This window comes from Neopelma chrysocephalum, unplaced genomic scaffold (assembly GCF_003984885.1).
Source record: "Neopelma chrysocephalum unplaced genomic scaffold, ASM398488v2 Primary Assembly neopelma1_97065, whole genome shotgun sequence".
Lineage (NCBI taxonomy): Eukaryota > Metazoa > Chordata > Aves > Passeriformes > Pipridae > Neopelma > Neopelma chrysocephalum.
The window spans coordinates 959,423-977,297 of NW_020925707.1; the positions used below are offsets into that span (position 1 = coordinate 959,423).

Sequence of the window (17,875 nt, forward strand, 5' to 3'; positions counted from 1 at the left end):
TACTTCTGTCTTTCAGGTTCACCCACAGCAATGTTTAAGAGCATTAGATGCATTACAAATACAAATTATTTTGGTAGCATGATTATTTGTTAATGCATATTTGCAAACTTTCTGTGCCCCTATTCAGCCCTGACTTACAACCTGTGTAAATTACAGCATTTTACATAATTGAAAGGAGAGGGAGAGACGGTCCCATTGGTTCTCCCACTTTGCATACATGACACGGGAACACAGGCTCCAATCACTAATTGCACAGCATATCCTGCCAGGTCTTGGCTCCTCAGAAGCTGATGGATGTCCTGAAAAGGAGCTACCTCATTTTTCCTGATGTATCTATGTAGAACCAAAGCAACGATCATATCAACCCTCCCTGGGAACCCTGTTATCTAATATGAGATAGACTTATCACACACATTCTTCCTTCCTTCCTTTTCTTTTGCGAATATCCTTGTTGTCGTTCTCTTCAGGGCTGTTCTCCTCATTATGTGGTCAACCACCTGCAACATAGAGTAAGAGATACGCCCAGGACTTCACCAGAAACCAGCAGCAGGAGAGAAACTATAACTCAGATTGCCCGAATTTTAAACCGTCGCCTTTATCTGCTGAGCCAGTCTTGCCCTCATCCTCCTTGGTGCCACTAACGCCTGAGTCCTTTCCTTCAATACAGAGTCATCCTGTCACAAAAGTTCCTGCAGGCTTTTTGATAGGTCCTGGAATGGAGCAAGGTCTCCTTGCAAAGACCCTTTTAATGAATGGGACCCACAGGTACAGTCTGGGTGGATGAGAGGAACTACAAAGAGCTGCAAAGCTCCTCAGTTTTCAGAGTCTCTTTCAGGTTCAGCTAGCTTCACTACAGAATGTAAAAACCTTGCACAAGATTAATGTTAAAAATTTCCATTTTTATGGTATTTTTAGATTGTATTTCATTTTCCAGTCTGCAGTTGACTTGAACCAGAGCCACAATGCTTCTGACACTCCAAACACAAAAAAGAATTACAAAATGTGACAACTCCTAAAATGCATTTCTTGTTGTATAACAAATTCCCAGTGTTGCAGATTAAACTAGAGGGAACAGGAACCATAACATGGGGATTATATAGAATTGCACTTTGTGCTGTAGCAAAAGTTAATGCCTGCCTTGTTCTAGTTGGTAAGGAGAAAATATATTCTGCAACAGCATAACACATAGATTAGGTGATTGGAAAATGCAGGCATATGTAAAACTGCACAGTTTATTGAAAGCTAATTACAGAAAAGTGTGAGGTACTCCTGCCCCTCATCTGTTCTGCAGAATTTAGGGCAGAACTACTGGTACAAGTCCTTGTAGTTTTATCAACCTCTTTCTACTTACTGTTCCTCTAGATAGCTCATCCTAAGGAACATACCTGCACACTTTAAACATACAAAATTGAATATGTTAGTTATTAGCACTTTTTTTTTTTGTGCTAGTTCCTTAAAACCACACATTGTCCAAGTTCCTGTATGTGTCTTATAGTCAAATTCTGTTAACAAGAAATTTGATCAAGAGCTGGAAATCACATTTTTTTTATTATAAACCTAATCATTTCTCTTTAGGAGACAGAAGCATAAATAAGTAGGAAAACTAAAAGTGAAGGGAAAGACAGCAGGTATATCTAGCTTGGGCTTTTTGGATTTTTTTACTAGAATACACTTTTAATCACATCCTGAAATCGGGCAATAGCTGAAAATCTAAAAGAGGGGTTGAATCCAAACCTTACCATGAAGACCATGGAGCTTTTCCATGCCTGTTTACAGATGAATGGAGTCATTTGCCCATCTGACTTACAGCAGCTGCCCTTTGGTTGCCTGTTTAAGACAGTCTTCAATGCCTAAATTGTCTTTGAAGTCTAAATTGATTTAATCAAAGAATTGATGTTAAAGTTTGTATTAAGTAAACATGGGCACACTGTTGTCTGACTGAAAGAACTTTGAGACTGGGGCTGTTCTTTTTTTTTCTAGGTTGTATGTGCATTCAAAACAAACATAATATAGCCCACTGATGGTGAAAAGTACCTGGATCTTCTGTCTTACACCAGCAATATGAAATTAAGAACAACAAACTCTTTTTCAACTGCAGGAAGCAAGCCTAGAAAAGTAATGTTTTGGATACTTATAGTGGCAGCTGAATGGGCAGGAACTGCATTAGCAGAAGCTCACCTGAGTGAATTCGCATAGAAAACAAATTGTTATGAACATTTTATTTTTATTAATTATTTTCTTCTCAAGTCTAGGAAAATTCAGGCTGATGTGAAATAAGGTGGAAGCCCAATTCCCATTTCCTCGTGTGTGTACAATTAACAGCAAATGTTTGATTTACTTTTTTTTAAATAAATCTTTCATTAGGTGGCATACGTGTGCATTTTCTTTAGGAGACTGACTTTATCCTCCCTTTTTAAAGGTAATCCCTGTGGAAGAAATTCCTTGGGCAGAAATATCTGGCTTCTTGGTTAATGTCAGAGGACAGCATGAGCAACTTTGGGGTTGGTCTGACCTGTGGTTAGGCTGTTGATGGACTGTCTGGGATAAAGCTGGCCACCCATCTAGTTTTGGATCCAAGTGCTAGTTTTGTGGGTGCCTTACTGCCTCTGCATTCTTGAAGGTTTGTTTGATTTCCTCTACCCTCCTATTGTGCTGATCTCTGAAGTTAAAAGGGAGCTCCACCTCTCGTGTGCAGCATGCAGTGATAGAAAAGCAAATTAAGTAATGGAAAGGAAGGGAAAGGGGTTTAACCTTTGAAGTGTCAGCACAAACTGGCCTACCAGAAAAAAAAGAAGTTATACAGAGAAGCCTCACTAGGGCAGAGAAAACACAAGACCTCCAAGGTAGGCACTCACTGCAACACTTGGCCTTCTAAGAAGCTGCATTTAAGTGTTTGTTTCTGAAAAAGTCACTTACGTATTTCTTCCACATGGAGTGTGGTGGTATGTATTCCTGCAGGCAGGATGGGTCTTTACAACCTCTGGACAATAAAGAAGCTTTAGTTTTATTTAGTTTTACTCTGTGGGACCATCTAAAAGTTGTATTCTTTAAGTAGAGACAATCACTTATTTAATATATAATTTTAATAACAAAGAATACATGCAGTTAATTATATAATGGTCAGTCTTCACGAACGAAGATTTTGGGAAAGGTCTTTTACCTTTCCAGCCTGCGCAATGGATTTTTTAGGTGAGACACAGCATGCGCTGAACTGAGCCCACCCTTTGATCCTAAGGTTCATCTGCCAGGGCCAAGCAAGCTTGGACAATGGCAGTGAGGTCCTCAGGACGTAGGTTTGTTTAGAGTGACCTTCTCATAGATGGATGGCCGCACAGGGTTAATGGACTCCATCTGCCCGGGGGACCGGGGAATCGAACCTGGGTCGCAGAGGTGAGAGTCCTGCATGCTAACCACTAGGCCACCAGGGGTCCCATGCAGTTACTTACATCACCATAATATTGATAGAGGGTAAGAACTAGCTGCTCTTTGATGGAAATATTTAGGCATATATTTACAGTTTCGTAAACTGTAACTTTTCTTCTAGCAAGTCCATCCACTGCATTGTTTTCTAACAATACCAAAAAAAAAAAGCACAAAGACCAGACATGAAGGTTGTATATTTTATAATAAAGAACTTTACTCCAGCTGTTAGAAGTTAGTAAGTTGCCTCACAATGGTCTGAACATATTTGAAAGGTGGATGTGCAGGTTAGGTATCTGCCAACAGCAGTAAGAGTCGGTCTGTGGTTGCCGTATTACGTCATCTAAGTTTCCTTACCTCTAATTTCATTCACTCTCCCAAATGCTGAGAAATATTCATCTTTTTTCAATAATTTCTGGATACTGGGGTTTCTGGATGTCTGACAGCCCATTTGGAGCAGAGCTGTAGCAATAGCTGAAGTGCAGAGGCACACAGTTTATGCTGTACCAATGGAGGGAATGCATCCTCCCAGGAGCAGATTTATTGCATAGAGACATGATAGAATTAAATTGGTTCTACACAGTTGTAGGATGACACAGACAAAGCTATTCCTTTGGGCATGTGTGAGTACTTTGTTTAAGAAGTGACAGAGTTTAATAGGAAAGTTTCCAAAATGTTCTTCCAAAATAAGTGTAACAATATAAAAAACTTTTAACAGAATTTGTTACGCGTGTGTTCCTTGGTCAAGATACAGGGTCCTTGGTTATTGCATAAGAAGAGGATATTTATTCAAGAAAGACAAGTTCTACTGTGTATTAGTAGGTTTTCCATTGAACAGTAGTTGGACAGTTCCTACATCTAAATAATTTCCTGTATATTACAAGATTTTTGTACTTGCTATACATTTTAAAGTATTGAAAACAGAATATGTTACTCTGCTTAAAGGAAAGCATTAACCTCAAACTTACTGACACCACCTTGTGATTTATACAGCATCCCTGGCTTTTAGCTGATTTGCAAAGTTCAACCAAGAGCAACAAAAAAATTACTCTTGCTCAGACAACCAGTGTACTAAGCAAACTGACAGCCTGGTGATGTGGGGGCTGAGCATATTCAAATCCATGTTAAATATTATTCCTCATGTCTTGCCCTAAAGGCCTTCACACATCAGTATCAATGAGCTCCGGTGTAGGAACTTGGTACCGTTTATGGCTGATAATGTTCCTATGGAAGTCTGTAGCACAGAATATACTGCTGATGTTGTCCTTACAATGTCAATAAATAATATAATCAAAACAGTCTTTACTACAGGTTTGATGATTAGTTTGTAAAAGCCCTAATTTCTATATTCATACATTTGCAAAAGGAGTTTGGAGAACTCTTTAAGAAATACAATACCACTAATTAGTTATTACTTCTTACATAAAACTGCTGAAAAAAAAGCCAAAATTCAGAACCTTGCTTTTAATCAGATATGTTAGGCAGTCATCAAGATCTAACTGAAATCAATAGATTTCAAGAGCTGCAAAAGGTAAGAAGTCGTTAGGCTGGATAATGAATCTCAGTGAATGGACTGTCTCCCAGACAGAATCACTTCACATCTCATGCACATCAGTATTTTTTTCTCTGTAAGATCTCAAGTCTGACAGTCTCTCTGAGGTCTTAGAGTTTGCTTTTGCTCTTTAAAGCAAATAATATTGTGTACTAACACCATCACTCGTATCAATGGTGACTGCTAGTTCAAATATTTCTGGAACCTGTCTTTTTTACCACATTTACTGGTGTCCTGGACAAACTGCTGGAGAGCTCTCCCATGAAGTTTGGAGATTTCACCGAATGAGAGTGACCACTGTGCCCAGGGGGACATCCAGGAAATGGAGATGGGTCCTCCATGATAGTACATGGAAGGAGGACAAGACATAATAGGAAATGTTCAGACTGGATATGGGTAGGGACTTGCTCTACCCATGCTCTATCCACATGAGGACATTGGGCACTGGAGTGGGTAGCCCAGGGAGGCCAACTGGTATCCAGTCTCAGAGGTTTTAAAGATGAGGTTGAAAAAATCCCTGAACACACCCCTTTGGTCCTCAAGCCGGCACTGCTTTGAGAAGGAAGTGGGACAGGAGACCCATTTGTTCAATTTGTTTTGATGTTGCATCTCCTATGTCTCTATCAGATATAATTTGGTTTTATTCTACTGTAAAGCATGCTAAGAGCTTTGGGATGTGGAGAATAACAGGCCTGACAGATTTTGACGGTTTTTGAGCCTGTTGTTACCCTCAATCTTGGTTATGTGCTTGGTGCCTCTGGTGTAAACACAGCACATTACTGGATCCTGAGCAAGTCCTGACAAAACACATTTTCAGCAGTTTTCCAGTTTTTTTGAAGATTGAACAGAGAACTATTGCTATGTCCATGAGAAAATATCACAGAAATAGAGTCCATTTTACACAGAGGTCCCATCACTGGAGACTGTCTTATTTCAAAAACATATTCAAATTTGCCTGAAACTCTTACTCTGCTGAGAAAATAAGAGTAGTAAGCTGCCACAGTATCTAGACATTGCTCAGAGAGGCATCTGTCTGTGATTACAGATCTCCCTCATGTCATGGGTCACATCACCAGGAAAGTGGAAAGGTTCAGGATGACAAACTGAGAGTAATCTGTCACTGTCAACTCCATGGGATCAAAGGAAAAACAAACCATATCTGTTCTGACAAATGGTGAAGGAAAGAGGAAAAGCACAGGCTATTAGGTTAATGTAGACAGACAGGACTGACCTCTGCTATCTAGATTAGTTTGCAGTATTTTGCATACTGAAACCACATTTGTCAGGGATCCTCCAAGCACTTTGCAGAAGATGTAATTAAGAGCTGTGACACCTCTATGAGATACGATTGCAGCTGTCCCACAGTGGGATCACTCTTGGAGAGAGGCTAAGTGTCTCAGGTGACTACCTGAAAAGTAACTGAGGTGTTTTGGCTTCGCTAACCATCAGATGTAATGGCATGGACATCACAGGGGCATGGTGACAGCACTGATGAGACCCCATCTCAGGGCCACGAGTGCACAGGTCAGAGCTGAGAAGAAAGTTCAATATTGGTGAAGAAGTTTGGAGAATGACAATCTCTATCCAAGGGTGGAAAGGAGCTTTGGTTAAGGTGAGAAACTCCTGACACCAGTTTTCAAGCAATTGACAAACTTTTATAGTACTCTTTAAATATTGAATGAAAAACTGGAATGAGTAACACACAAGCTACATCTGCTTCAGCAATACCATGCATGCGATCACCATTGCCCAGCATTAGTCAAAAGCAGTAAATTCAGCTTCCAGAATACAATCAGTTCTTGTCCTCCACTTCTGGGAGTTCATAATTCAGTCTTACTGTCATTTCTTTCCTCTTGTATGTTCTTTCATGAAAAGTAAATCTGCACAGAAAGAAACCGGAGTCATTAGCTGTTGGAAACTTTAATGTGCTACAAAACCTGAATTAGAAGTGATAATGAAATTTCCACTGCTGAAAGCAGACTTTGCTAACAGATGTATGTAGTGAGAAAGAGGGTCATATAACCAATAAAAATAAGAACCATGTTCATTTTTAATATGCCTCATTCATCTTTGCTTGAATTGGCAGAAGACCAAATTAGAGTTTAAGATACTCCTTTCAATTTGCAGTAATTAAAATAAATATATGTTTAACCATTTCCACTGGACTCTATTAAATCCAGTATATTTGACAAAATATATTTTCGAATGATATCTGCTAAACTGAATAACATTTGTAATGCCCTTTGAAGAACATAAAATTAATTAGTCCTAAAAATCCACGTTCTAATCTGCAAAATCAGCCCACCACTAAATTACTTGCACTTCCATGGATAGACACTGCTGTTACTGAGAATTTATTTTGTTTTCCCCTAGGAGCTAAGTTACAATGAGAAGGAACAACTTAAATTGGGAAGGCTGATAGGATTAATGTCCTTGACAATCTGTTCCATCCCCACTCCACAATCAGTTGGGCTGGGAATCAAGCAGCTCCAAGACTTACAAAGCAGCCCCAATTCACAGGCCAGCAGCACAGGTTCTTGCAGGTATGAACTCTTGCAGGTTTTTTTAAACCTTACAGGTGCTGTTATTGAAAACTAGTTTGCAGGTCCTTAGTGGACCCAACACTGCTTCCATTCAATCAACAAGAGATCAATAGACAAATTCAGAGGAAACAGTTGTGAGCTCAGAAGGACTCACTATACAAATATGTAAGTACTTCCACAGAAGTCTTCAACATAACACTAAGAAGTTGTGTCCTAACTTAGCTACTAGCAAAACGCAGCAAATTTTCTGGTTTGGTCCAAAATTTTTTTCCCTGTGACAAAAAACTTTAACTGAAAATACTTGTTTCATTTTGCTGAAAAAAATACAATGAGAGATATTGTTCCCATTTCCATTTTCATTACAAAATCAGTAAGTGTCCTCTAAATCAGTAGGAAGATGAGAAGGTATTTTTGATTTTGACATAGATTCCAAAATGTCTAGTGAAATCAAATGTTCATATTTCTTATGGAAACTCAAAAGTAAATGGCAATAATTGTAATATTAATAAAAGATTAAAAAAATCCCAAAAACTAAGAGGGGAAAAAAAACAACAACAACAGGGGAAAAACCAATCAACCATCCAAACAACCAACTAAACAAACTAACAAACCCAAAAAAACCAAAAAGAGACCACTTGAAGGAGTACATCTTTCCAAAAAACAGCATTAGCAGCAAGGAATAACAAAGTTAAAACAGAAATCAGGAAAGAGAGATACAGAAAAGGCAGACCAAGTGGCAGAGGTGCATTGCACAGGGTCTTGTCCTAAGGAAATGAGATTGCCAAGATGCGCAGAAAAGAGGGTACCTAATAGTAAAGTAGGTGAATTATCTTGAAAAGGAAAAGGAACCAACAACTGAGACAAAAGCTAGCAGCTAAACATAAATAGTGCTATGAAATCAAAGAAAATGAGACATACACACACAACTCTAAGAGAAGTGAGAAAGCCAAACCACAGAGCTCTGCCAAGGGATCAAACCCTGGAAGATTCATCTCGCCAAGAATTGTGAGGAGTCTTTTTATTTTTGCTTTCTTATTCTTGCCAGAAGATATAAACTATATCTATTTATGGGAGGGGAGGGAGAAGTTGTATTGCAACACTCCAGTTTCTCTTGGGGGAAAAAGGATACTATAACAAAAAATGCCTGAACAGTTTTTTCACAGTATATCCAAGGATGCTTGAAGTGCTTGGCAAAGCTGAAAGTATACAAAGTCTCTCTACCAGGCTGATCTATAGAAAAGGTGGAATCATCATGGGTGAGATTCAAATATGCTTGTGAAGTCCGAACAGCTGTGACAGACTCAGACCCATTGTAATCAATGAAACTAATCCCAATAATGAATTTGAATCAGGAAATTGTAGTCAGATTCCAAGAAGGACCATGAGGTTGATGATATAGCTCTTCCTTTTTAACAGTCTTAAGTTAACTTTGCAAATGTCGACATTTTACAGACCCTTACGAAAAAGGTGAAGCAATAGGAATGGATACACTTTTGGGGACACATTTGGTTGCCAGTTGCTCATCAGGATCTAAACAAGCACCTGTTTACTGACATGCTAGTTCTAAAAAAACTTGGAAAAATTAATGGTTAAAATTAAAAAACAAAACAAAACAAAACTAAATAAACAAACCCAAACCAACAAAATCCCCAAAAAACCCCCAAAAAACAACAAAACAAAAACAGAAAAAAAAAGAAAAGCTGTCCACCAACGTCTGTGCAGTGCTCCAGTATGAACACTCACTGTACTTTATCTGAGCTCTGAGTGCACACAGGGGTTGGTGAGTTCAGCTGATGGCTGTGCAGAATTGAGGCCGAGTGGCACACAGAGTACGGCTTCTCTCTCAGCTCCAATCCTGTGATATTTTGACACGTTTTCACTGACAACGTTTTCCCTTGCCTATACCTTCCTTCATGCCCTTGAAGCACAAGAGTAAGGAAGAGGCATTGCGCCAACTAAATCTCATACAGCCTAAGCAAATGCTGGCAGGACATGGGAGTTGCTCATCAGGGCCTGGTTTCAAAACAGTCTCTTACCTTACTGCCCTATTCATTCACTTTTTAAGTATTGACTGATTTGTCAATTTGTCAATTTGCCTGGCCACAAGACCTTTGAAACTGGATTAGGACTTTTGCTTATGCCTTATTTTAACTACCCATTTTTGTGAAGTCACTTAATTTACATTTTTCAAAAACTCACTCCATTGACATTACTGAACCCTGACATTTGAGGCAGCTGTAAATTTTCCAGGAGCAAGTGCATTTCTGCCTCACTGCATTTCTTCCTCATTGTAGCCCTCCCTTTTGTAACCTACCCTCTTCTCCTATGACTACATGACATGGTTGTGAACTTTAGCTTCACATCGTGCTATAAAACATTGCCACAGTGCACAGGGGTATTTTCTAAATAGAACTGTGCTCTAACCCAGCTCTCTTTTTCCAGCTACCTATTAAACTACCTCATTACTGTGTTACTGACTTGATCTTGAATAAAGCGATGCCAAAGTATGTGGAAATACAGGTTAAGGATGCACTGCCTTTAGGTAGAGTCTCCAGAAGCAGTAAAACCAAGTCCAACTATTCTTAAATTCCTTTTGCAAGCAAATTGCCACTAAGAAATAGCAGCATTTTAATGAAATACTTCCTTAATATACTTTAAAGATATGAAAGGCCTAAGAAGATTGACCATGACAGAACACTGACAGCTGAGGGAAGGAGGGCATTTCTGACTAAAAGTTGGCACTTAACCTTTGCATACTCTTCCTTGTATAGTGTAAGGGCTGGTCGTAGGACAAAGACAGGATCAACTGGAAGTAAGTTCTGACCAGGTGCAGTACAAGGTACCACATCTCATGCTGTTTCTGCAGCTATTGTACATATGTTACTTCCTGTTAATGTACACGCGAAGCATAGATTTCCAAACCTGGAAAAGCAAAAGTCTAACACACCACTGGATTTCCTCAAGTATCAGACACGAATATCCAGACAAAAACATTTGCTACTTTTAGTATTTTTATCATTCTTGTTCCAAAGCTTGAAGTCAAACATGACATTATAAATGTATGGGCACTTGGACAACAGGTGGCTCTGAAATTAATCTGCATCTTATATATATATATACATACACACACACACACACACACACATATATATGTATAATGTCAGACCCAATGTACAGGATAAAGGAGGGGTATATACTCAGATCTAGAAGATGGAAGTAGAGAACAGTCTGTTACTTTCTCAGACCAGTGAAACCTGTTCCCAAGGGAAATTTAAATTTGTGCAAAGTGAAGCTCTGCCAACATGTGTTGGCATATCAGGAATCAAGGTCTGGGAACTGCCTGCACTGCCGTAGCTTGGGGCAGGGGGAGGGGACAGAGGCTTAGGAGGTATGCAGTTGTTGTGCACACAGGACAGATATCTGAGAGCTGCAAGCTTGATCTTTTTCCATGACCTAAGCAATGGTAAAAGATTTCCATTCCTCCTAGATTCAAGTCTCACCCTAAGGCTAACCTTCATTGTTTCAATGGCTTTGAATACACACCAGAACTCCTGAAATCTCTGTAATTTTAAGAGAGATGTATATGAGGTTATACATGCAAGGTGGGAATTGGTGAGTGCCTTCATTTATCAGACCAGTCCTGATTTCCATTGGAATAATGTGTCTTCCCTTTTAACTCAGTTAATAAATGCATTAACCAGTAACTAATATATTAAGTAGTATTAAACTATGATAATAGCAACTTTTTTTCCTCACAACAGCAGTTTGTAGACTTGGAGAGGGAACAGTGCAGTATTACGTTACACAGCACGTGTTTCTGTGGAATTCTTAAGGGAAAACAGAGCCACATCACCTGCCAGGAGATCTGCTGGGAGCCAGCAGACACATGCAGTACCCAAGTCCCTCTAACTGGATTAACCAAGGACTGCAAGAATTTTGAGTAATGTACATTTGCAGCCCATACAACATGCATATTTTCTCATGTAAAAAGCAATGGTAATCAGTGAAGAGGTACATGGTGACACTTACTGTTCCGTTGCAGTAGATTTACTATGGCAACTTGTGATATACTCAGGGCTTACAATAGTCTGAAGTTTTGCAATACCCTTCTTTAATATCCTCTTCAGTGAGAGAGTCTCACTCCAGCACAGCTTTTCAGAAGCAGGGTAGAATCACCTATGACAGTTATGTTCTATGTGTATGGTCTGAGATGAAGGCAAGCTTTGCATTAAAACTTCCTTGAACTGCATTAGTCTCAGAAAGGATAGAGTTTCAAGAATGGGAAACTCCCCTAAAGGACAAGCAAAGAACAGGAGACGTTCTGAAAGGAGAACAGAGGCAGCACTGCAGGAGCACATCGGCTTGTTTAAAGAATGCAAGCTGACCCTTTTATTTTTCCTCTAAATTAAGCTATAGTCAATTTTCAGATAAAACTAAGTTTAAGGTGCTTGCTTTGCAGAGACCTACTGTCACTCAATAGCACCAGTCACTCTGTCAAAAAACTAAAGGCAAAAGGGCAGCTCATGTGGTATAAACATGACAGGGTAGTATACTCCAACCCTGATCAGAGTGTATATTTGTAAAATTCTTGCCCAAGACATTTCAAATCAGGCATCCAAGGACAGTAGTTTTTTAACCTAGTAGTTTGTAGGTTGTGTTCGTCCTGTCAAGATGATATCTGCTAATGACAGTTACCTCTGATATTCCTCTCTGGGGTTCACTGTATTGATACCAGCACAATGTAAAAATAGTTTGAGAGACAAATCTGTCTCCTTTTCTTTCAGTATGTGTGAAAAGGAAAATCATAAAAGGGTTTTACTTTCCTGAATTACTTGACTGCTTCTGTGCACCCATCACATAAACTACACTCAGACTCACATATTCTGGCTGTGCCAGAATCAGGAAGAAATTTATGAACCACAAAAACACAGCATGTTTCTTTCATACTTACTCCAAGAGCCCTTCAAATTCGGTTGACACTGCCTGACAGAGGAACCCCATCACAAGTCATGACAAAACGATGAGGAAACATGTCTATCCTCTTCACAGCAGTCCTCAGAAATGCCCAAAGACTCATTTCTCCCAGCATGATGAAATGCAGAGGAAACACCAGTGAAAATGGACTGTGCATCAGTGTTAAACTATTCACACCTCATTGGAGAGCTAAATGAGGACAGTAAGCTAATCATTGTGACATGGTATAACTCAGTTCATGGTTGAACCCCCCCCAAAAAAAATAGAAATACAGGATCTGAAGCTTCATCCACAGCCCACGGCAGGCGTCATTTTTATCTTCTTGACATATGTGTTTATGGGGATTTTTTTTGTGTGTATGTGATGTTAAGTACTGCCATAACTCAACACCTTTATTTAGAAGGGATTTGGTAGATTTTATCTTCTAGACATTTAGACCAACCTTATTCTGCGGAGAGGAATGTACTGCTCAGCCGTACTGCCTCATCCCATAACCCTGCAATCTCCTACTTCTTCCAACAGGGCATGGTGACCTTACACAACCACACATGTTGGTGTATCCTTCTGTGCACCAAGCCCACAAAGTTCAGCAAGAAGCAGCAAATGACAAGCACTTTCCACTGCTCCTGGAGGTGAGATCTGGCTCACAACTGACTTCAGAATAGACAACCCACCCAAAATTCTGCCTGCAGAGGAGATCATAATCAATCCACAATGGTGCAATGACTCGTGAAACAACGTCATGCCTTTGGGTCACAACGGCTAGCAGTGGCCAGCTTCAGAAGAATTCCCCCAAACCTAAATATGAAGAGCCAGTGCCTAGTTAGAGCTGCTTCAGCCCCAGGTGAAACATGCTGCCCCCACTCAATCCTGTCCTGCTTGTACTTTTGCATGGGGTAATCTGCTCCAAAAGCTTTTTGTGATGGACTATGAACTACTATTGACTTGTTTTCACATCATGATAGAGCTGCACTCAGTTTTCTATTCTATAGTCTGTGAGTATCAATACAACCAAGGCTGTGCTTTCTTTTCAAGGCTTTTAAAATTTTGGGATGAGTTGCCAAAGTGGCAAATTTCTTTGGCACTAATGCTTCTAACCAAGAAAATGATTGGATATTTTCCTTTTTTTCAATCTTGTATGGTCGCCCCTCCCTCGGACTCAGATGACTCAAACATTTTCACTGTCTGCTGAACAATGATGATTTTGTGGTGAAAGTGCTGACATAGTCCTGCCCCTGGTAACTTTTGCTGCCCAGAAATTACTAATTACCTGTGTACAATTCTGGAAAATTGTACAGGGTACTTAGTAGTATGTGCTGAAGACGTGTTTCAAAATAACATTACTTAACCCTCTCTCTGAGCTCACATGAGGTATTACAATGACTTTATTTGTGTCAAGGTCTAAAAATGGAATTAACAGCAAAGAACCATGACTTCGGGCTATTCCACATATTGCTATTATTCCTTTTTTCTCATTTCCATAAATTTGCTTGACAGTATTTACTCCACTGTATTACTTGTAAGTTATGAATCCTCACTCACTCCTTAGTAAAAAAACTTGAGTGTTTTGCGATGTCCAGATGAGAGGGACAGCAAAAGGAGATCCTGAAATGTCATATTTAAAAATTGGAAACTATTAATATTGCATCATTTAGAGGCCATTCTAATCTTGAACTGCTGGCATAACTGTTGTTATACACTGTGAATTTTGCTTAATTATGGCAGTATCTCACCAGATATAGCTTGTAACTTCAAGTGCAGTACAGAAATGTTAGATATTAATAGCCTTTTCTTTTTAGGAGACTTTAAGGAGACTAAGCTACAACAAGGTTTAAAATTCAGATTGTCACTGCTTCAACCAGTATCAAATATTTAATGCTATCAAAAAATAGCATTGAAATAAAATTGTGTGTGGCATCTATAACTACCCTTTAAGATCTTTTGCTAGCTTCTAACTTTTACATACACCCATTTTAAAATCCTTTTAGTAATTTTAAAGATTTTCTCATCTTTCAGAATAACTGTCCACCCCTTGAGAAGGACAGGGCAATATGCCTTTTCTAACTGTGTTCCCTTTTTCTTTCTTTTTGCCTTCCAAAAGCACCTTTACGCTTATCCTTCCTAGCTCTTCTGTACTCCTTGCGTACCCCACATACAATCTCATTTCTTTATGCTAGAATTAGGTAAGCTTCAGAAAAGATGCTACCTGCTTTGGCAGACTGTAGAGTGTTTTGGCAGGCAACACTTAGCCTTGCAAAGTTAATCTGAAAACAATTTTTGGGCAAAGGGGAAGATGTTTGTGCTCTGTGATGCCTCAGAGGCAGTCCTCACAGCTCCCCAGCTATCCCACCAATCCATGGCCCAGAGCCAGAGAGGGCACATGGATTTCACAAGCAGGGACACAAAGGACTCAATTGTTCTCCCTCTGAAGCCAATTGCCCTTTCAGAAACAATTGCACTGGAATTTCAGAAAGCTGCCCTACACAGCTTGGGAGGCACACCCTCCATGCATCCCAAGTCAGAAGTGTCCCATTCCAGCAGGGCTTCTCATGACTCAGTTTCCACATCTTCAACCTCCTTATCAAACAGCATTCATCAAGACCACATCTTGTTCTCCCTTCAGGCAAAATAGTGTAAAAAGTGAAATATAGAAAAATTTGGAGAGAGTGAGATAAGTGACAACCATCCTTTCCCTGTTTCTGCAGACCTGGCATCAGAAGTGCTGACACCACCACTGATGTTGTGTCCTGGATCAGGGATGTGCAAGCAGGCTGAGATGTATTACTTGAGCATCCCCCAGACAACTTTGAAGCCTTTTTTGGTCATCCTTCTGGCAGTATGGAAGAACACATCTTAAAGCCGCAAAAGATGGAGAGGCAACATTTTAATTTTATAAAACATTGACTCTCCATCTTTCATTTTTATAAAACATGTAAATATTTTTTTCTTCCAGCACAACTGCACTCAGTTGCAGCAGTGCCCAGTACCAGAAATGCTACTCGGTGTGAGCTGTTTCCTAAAGGAAAAGTGCACATGAGAGTTCAGATTATTCCATCTACCACAGATGCTGCTTGTACTGTAAAAGGACAGCTGCAACTGACAACAAGGTGGTGTGGAGTGTGGCACCTCTGCTGCCCCCTCTGCAGGAGCACCAAGGTGGTCTGTGACACAATAGGTTTCTTAATTGTTGATAGCATATAATTAGGACAATGTAAGCCTTGTTTAAAGATTAAAGTCAGTTTAATCAAAATGCTTGGGTGGACTTTGGTGGTGTTGGAACAGGAGTCTACAGAGTGAGGTGGAATCAATCATGTAAAATGGAGTCCTTCCTCAGTAGATCACAGGGCTTGGAGCTCCAGCTGGATTTGTTCTTAATATGCTGCCTTAAGACCTTTGGGCTTATCTTGGGAGGGCAATAAATGACATTCAGATTCAGCCCTCAACACACATGCGATATACTCTAGACAGATATGCTCAAACCATAAATGATTGGCAAAGATGTCATCAATATTTCAATATCATCAATTACCTTGACCTTCTCACAGTCTACTTTGCAAATAGTAGCTTAAATACTTGCATAACTCAGAGTGAATTATTTCATCCCCAGTTTTACAAAACCTCTCAAGGTGTTAACATTTGCAACACAAAAATATTTGTTTACAGCACAACAAAATAGAAAAGAGATGTAAAAGATTACACAAGGAATAAAGATCTCCTTATTTATTCATCATATATTTTCTAGGGATTTTTGCTCTTTAAATTTCTTCTAATATTATCAGAATTGACTTCTAGTCTTTCTGATCCCAGAGGAAATGTCTTCAGTGAAGCTCTCGGTGGATAACTGTAACAAAGAATCAGCTTGCAGAGCTGTTACTATGGTGCTCTTAAGTGTAGAGCTTCTAAAAAATTAACTGATAAGAAAATTCCAATGCACTATATTTAGAAGCATTTCATTTTCTAGCTTTTGACATAAAATAATTTAGCAACTGAAAATCTACATAAAAATTGTTTATTCTTTATTACAGCATGGTATCTTTTAAAACCTGGTTTTATTAGCTTTTAAATAGGCACCAAATCTAGAAAAAAATCCTGCTTATCATATTCTTAAAAAATAAAATTTGAAGCAAGAATTTCTCTGGGTTTTGGTTTGGTTTTGGTGGTTTCGTTTGTTGGGTTTTTTTGTCATTCTGAGAACCAAACCCCTTAGACTCTACTAGAGAATATTTATGTACAAAGAGCTCTACATGAATGTTTACCTTTACTTTATACTCTAGAAATGCATTTTAACAGCAGTACTACCTTCTAACTCTCTTGGAAAAAGCTCAGGTCTATTTTTAGATTTCAGTGTCCTAAAATGTGTACTGTATCACACGGGGTAACGCAAGCAAAAACGGAAAATTCCGCTTCCTATTATTTTTGAGCCCAAGCCAACTCTGGCTCATTTCTGTAGGACAGCCCAGCTAAAAGTCCTCTGTAGTCACCACTGAAACCATTATGAGGAATATGGGTTTGTTACAGGCACAACTGTTTTTTCATATATACAGTTTAATACCACCTGAAGAAGACTGAGTGGAAAATAACAGAACATAACACCAAAACACATATACACCTTTGCAGACATCCCTGTACTGTTATTGCAAATCAGTTTATACTAAAACAGTTGGTTTAGGGTAAAAAAAAGGAAAAAGTCACCCCTTTCCACACTGTTTATAACAAATTGCCTGTCAGCACACAGTTAATTTCCTGCAAACTCTGCTCGGTGGTGCTCTCCCCACTTCATGACCGGAAGGGTTGAGCAATTTGTTGCCGTAATGGCTTTCTTGTTCCACTTTTAAATGATGTAAAATGCTTGACAATGACACTTTTTTAGTGCTGACCCCCTGCACTTGCTGCAGTTGTAACTCTACTCACAGGCCTGGCAATAAGATTCCACTCTAGTGATGTTTCATAAATACACAGCTTCACAGGCAGGGCAAGGAAATTGAGAGGAATGTAGCTACTGTTGATAATTGGATTGATAAAGGTAATCTGAAAGCAAAAAGCTACTATCCAAATGACACTTTATGTCTTTGCACCTTTGCAATATATCTGGCAATAATTTTACCTTTAGTGGTTTCACAGAAAGAGGAGATTTCTTCATAAATAAACAAAGACTTTGCATTTTTACAAAGGCTTTGTATTCTCAAAGTCATGTGGAAACAAAAATTAACTGCATGGCTTTGTAGCATCCAAGTGAGGCAATGTCCTGTAAATAACTCCTGAAAGGTATCTAATTTGTGGTTAGAATAATATTACTTCACTCCTCTGCAGAGACCTAGAAAACAAGTAATGAAAAGTCCCATATAGATGATTATCAATTGATTATTACCCCATGAGTATTATAATC

General features: G+C 39.2%; 1 long non-coding RNA gene across 1 annotated transcript; it reads right to left on the bottom strand.

Moving 5' to 3' along the window:
* Nucleotides 1-203: 203 nt before the first annotated feature.
* LOC113961184 lies at nt 204-12,525 on the bottom strand. Its single transcript, XR_003532235.1, has 4 exons — nt 12,467-12,525; nt 6,716-6,852; nt 2,917-2,980; nt 204-497 (listed from the first exon to the last, which is right to left on the bottom strand). It is a non-coding gene; the product is annotated as an uncharacterized LOC113961184 (long non-coding RNA).
* Between the last annotated feature and the right edge of the window lie 5,350 nt (nt 12,526-17,875).